The following is a 4,611-nucleotide window of genomic DNA, read 5'->3' as shown; positions in this document are numbered from 1 at the left end:
AGGCGCAGCCCCTCCCCAAGGCGCAGCCCTTCCCCCCTTCACAGCAGGAGGAGAAGGAGCCCAACGATGCATCCATGGGTCCCCCCCCTCCCAGAAAACAGCAAAGCCTAGCTGAGGCAGCACCTCCCTACTCCAGGATGAGAGGCAAAGCAGAGGACTTTCAACACCGAGGCCAGCCCTACACAGCTCAGCACAGAGAGGAGAGGGCAGACAGGGAGGAGCCACCCCAGTTCAGAGGGAAGTTCGACGTTGACCCAGACAACCTCGCCCAATTTCTCGATTCAGCTGAGATATACATAGAGCGTTTTGGACACCTTTTCCCTTTCCCTAGAGCCCTAGTGAATGCCATTTCGGAAGGGCTGGAAGGAGAAGCAAAGAGGTGGGCAGCATCCCTCTATAAAAACAGGGCCCCCCAGCTGCAAGATGCGGATGGATTCTTGCAACTATTGAGAAACCGTTATGAGGAGGAGGAGGACGACCCCTATGTGGAAGACGAGCTCAGAAACCTAATGCAGAAGGGGAAGCCCATCAAAGAGCATATCCGTGAATTCAGGAGAGTCGTTGGGACACTGCCTCCCCTACCTGAGCGATTGCTGGTGTACTTTTTTAGAACAAGCCTAGATAAGAGAATTTCCCAAGTGACTGCTTATCGTGACATCCCAAACCGACTCTCTGAATGGTTCCGGGTAGCGATAAAAGTCGACAGAGGGTTGCGGGTGAGCGACACGCCGAAACCACCAGAGGGAAAGGAGAGAGGTCGATCAGACCAAGGGCCACTCAACAGATGGGAAACCCCAACATCACAGCCCTCCCACAGACCAACTGCCCCACGGAGCTCACTGAAATGCTACCGATGTGGGGGGAGCGGCCACATAGCAGCAAGATGTGGAACGCCTAGACCGGGACCAGCTCCACCGCCCAAAGCACGACCGGAACGAGGGCCCAAGCGCGCCACCCACGTATCGCGGGAAAACCCCCAAAGCCCGGAGTTTTTCGCTCACCTGACCGAAACCAGAGGAACCCCAGATGAGGGAGATCAGTTCCCCGAACTCTACGACACAGAGGACGAAGGCGAAGATGACCCGATGGTGAGTGGACCTGTCCATCCTTTTCTTTTCCCCATACGCCTAACAGCCCCCAAAACAGGGGCCCAAGAGACTTTCCAAGCCCTAATAGACTCTGGTAGCACACACGGTGCCTAATCAACCTACCCACAGTTCTGAAATTGGGAATCCGAGCTAAACAGCTCAAACAACCAATTCATTTTGAGCAAGTTGATGGGTCCCTAGTGGGGGGAGCGTACGCCACACACTTGACCGAACCCGTGAGACTAGAACTAGCAGATCACTGGGAGACGATCCGCTTCATAATAGCCCCCAAGATGACAGAACCAGTCATATTGGGACTCTCGTGGTTGGACAAATGGGGTCCAATCATTTGGTGGCAAGAGGGGACCCGCAGACTGAGAATAGCAAAGGGGCCCCAACCCCTGCCGCCCCGACCAGAAGAATTTCCTCCCACGCTGAGACCCCAAAGCAGCCCTCCACCACAAAACAAAACACCACCAACACAAGGGTCCCTTCCAGAAGGTACAGTAAAGCAATTAGCAGCCGCACCCACCACCGCTTGTAAGGCAGATCAGATCCCAGGGGAATACCAAGACCTTGCCGAAGTATTCAGCGAGGCCGACTGTGACATTCTGCCCCCCCACCGCGAGACCGATTGTGCCATCGAGATTATTCCAGGAGCGAAACTACCCAAACCAAAAATGTATGCCATGACGCCCCGAGAAATGCAGGAAATGCGGCACTACATAGACAAAAACTTACAAAGGGGATTTATTGAGCCAGTAAAACCAAGAGTAGCGGCGCCGGTCATGTTTAAAGAGAAAAAGGACGGCTCCATGAGATTGGTGGTTGACTTTCGAAGTATCAACGCTGTATGCGTACAAAACTTGTACCCCCTCCCCCTCATGAAAGACATGCTAGCCCACCTAGCTAAAGGGAAGATTTTCACCAAACTAGACCTTCGAGAAGCTTATTACCGGGTACGCATAAAGGCAGGGGATGAATGGAAAACAGCGTTCAACTGCCCCCTGGGTAGTTTCCAGTTTAAAGTAATGCCCTTTGGTTTGCAAGGAGCCCCAGCAGTATTCATGCAGTTAATAAATGAAGTTTTACGTGAACACCTTTACAAAGGGGTCCTCGTCTACCTGGACGATATTCTTATCTACACGGAGGCCATAGACGAACATATACCCCTCGTCCGCCAAGTACTGAAAAAACTGCTACAGGCAAACCTATATGTCAAACTGTCAAAATGCGATTTCCACCAATCACGGCTAGACTACCTGGGCTACCGAGTATCAAACGAGGGGATAGAGATGGACCCAGCCAAGGTCCAAAAGCGGCTCAATCCTATAAGGACCAAGCAGACAAGCACCGAACTCCCCAAAGACCATTTCAGCTGGGAGAGAAAGTTTACCTCTCCACCAAGTACTTGAGACTTAGACTCCCGAGCAGGAAATTGGGCCCAAAATTTATAGGACCATTTCCTATAATAAAAATAATTAACCCCGTTACAGTGCAATTGCAGTTGCCATGGCTTTTGGGGAAAATTCACCCCGTTTTTCACAGTAGCCTTCTAAAACCTGTAGTGGGGTCTACTTTAAGGCCAACGCCTTGTGAGCCCCCTGGGCCCCTGGTTGTTGGGGGCCAAACGCACTACGAAGTGCAGCGGATTCTTGATTCAAGATGGCACAGGGGGCACCTTCAGTACTTAATTAAATGGAGGGGTTACCCATTGTCAGAGGCTTCCTGGGTGAAGAGTGCAAACATCCAAGCTGATCGCCTTATAGCAAAATTCCATGCAGACCACCCGGGAAAGCCGGGAGGGGGGGTGCACAGCCAGGGAGGGGCTGATGGGACTAATCTTCTTGTGTTTTCCCTATGGGATAGGTGATGTCGCAGAAGTGAAGGGAGAGGGGCCGGATGTCAGCATTCCAAATTAGGCTCTCTTCCAGTTCTGACATGAAGACATGAAGCCAAGACCAGAAGCGCTGATTTATTGCTGAGATGAACTTTTACCTAGTTTCCTGCATGCAACAGATAGGGTTTCCTGGGGGACGAGGGTGGGGGCTACATTCCTGTGAGAAGTACGTGCCGGGACGTAGAGATGGATCTGCATGATGGCCAATGGGACATCGGGTTGGAGAGCGGAAGAGGAGGGGGTTGGAAGGAGGAGCCAGTTTGGCTGCAATTAGAATCAGGAATGTCGGCTATTTCTGTTCTTAATAAAAAGTGATTTATTAGAGACTCTGCGCTTGATAATGGAACTTATTTAAGACAGAACCGAAACCTGACATCCAGGCTGTTGTCAACGCTTCATTAAAGGAAGGGGTCTTCCCCGCTGTACTCAAAGAGGCGATGGTTCGACCCCTCCTTAAGAAGCCTAACCTGGATCCTGATGTTCTTAACAACTACCGTACAGTCTCCAACCTTCGCTTTTTAGCAAAGGTTGTTGAGTCCGTGGTGGCGCAGCAATTCCCTCAATTCCTGGAGGAAACAGACTACCTCGATCCTTACCAATCTGGTTTCAGGTGTGGTCACAGCACGGAAACGGCATTGGTCGCCCTAGTAAATGATCTCTGGCGGGCCAGGGATGGGGGTTGTTCCTCCATCCTGGTCCTTCTTGACCTCTCAGCGGCTTTCGATACCATCGACCATGGTATCCTGCTGCAGTGGCTTGGGGGGGATGGGGTTAGGAGGCACTGTCTTACAGTGGTTCTCCTCCTATCTCTCTGGTCATCTGCAGTCTGTTTGGGCGGGGGGTCAGGGATCCTCCCAGAGGCCTCTCACTTGTGGGGTGCCTCAGGGATCATTTCTCTCCCCTCTGCTCTTTAACATCTACATGAAACCGCTGGGTGAGATCATTTGTGGTTTTGGGGTGAGGTATCATCAATATGCTGATGATACCCAGCTTTACATCTCCACCCCTGACCACTCTAGGGATGCCTTTTCCGTGATGTCCCACTGCCTGGAAGCAGTGCGGGTTTGGATGGGTAGGAACAGACTTAGACTCAACCCTTTCAAGACTGAATGGCTATGGATGCCGGCATCCCGGGATCTGGAGGTTCCATCTTTAATGATCGGAGGAGAAACTCTTGCTCCCTCCGATAGGGTCCACAACTTGGGTGTCCTCCTGGATTCTCGGCTGTCCTTAGAGGACCATCTGATGGCCGTAACCAGGGGGGCCTTCGCACAGGTGCGTCTTGTGCACCAGTTGCACCCTTTTCTAGACCGGGATGCCCTCACCACGGTCACTCATGCCCTCGTTACCTCTAGGTTGGACTACTGTAACACCCTCTACATGGGGCTGCCCTTGGGATGCATCCAGAGGCTCCAGCTAGTCCAGAACTCAGCCGCATGGGTAGTTATGGGGGCATCTAGATACTCCCGTGTAACACCGCTCCTGCGTGAGCTGCACTGGCTGCCGGTGGCGCTCCGGATACATTTCAAGGTGCTGGTGCTCACCTATAAAGCCCTTCATGGCTTAGGCCCAGGGTACTTGCAGGACCATCTCCAGCCGCTCTCCCACTGTCCTGTGCGCTCT

At 52.5% G+C, this 4,611-nt stretch overlaps 1 long non-coding RNA gene across 1 annotated transcript; it reads left to right on the top strand.

Annotated features, from left to right (window-relative positions):
* Window positions 1-802: 802 nt before the first annotated feature.
* Window positions 803-3,312, top strand: LOC148114701 (uncharacterized). The gene is made up of 2 exons (XR_015732883.1): window positions 803-1,088; window positions 2,958-3,312. It is a non-coding gene; the product is annotated as an uncharacterized LOC148114701 (long non-coding RNA).
* The last annotated feature ends 1,299 nt before the right edge of the window (window positions 3,313-4,611 follow it).

Source organism: Pantherophis guttatus, chromosome 3 (genome assembly GCF_059756535.1).
Source record: "Pantherophis guttatus breed Tessera chromosome 3, ASM5975653v1, whole genome shotgun sequence".
Taxonomy (NCBI): domain Eukaryota; kingdom Metazoa; phylum Chordata; class Lepidosauria; order Squamata; family Colubridae; genus Pantherophis; species Pantherophis guttatus.
This window is presented reverse-complemented; position numbering and strand designations above follow the sequence as displayed.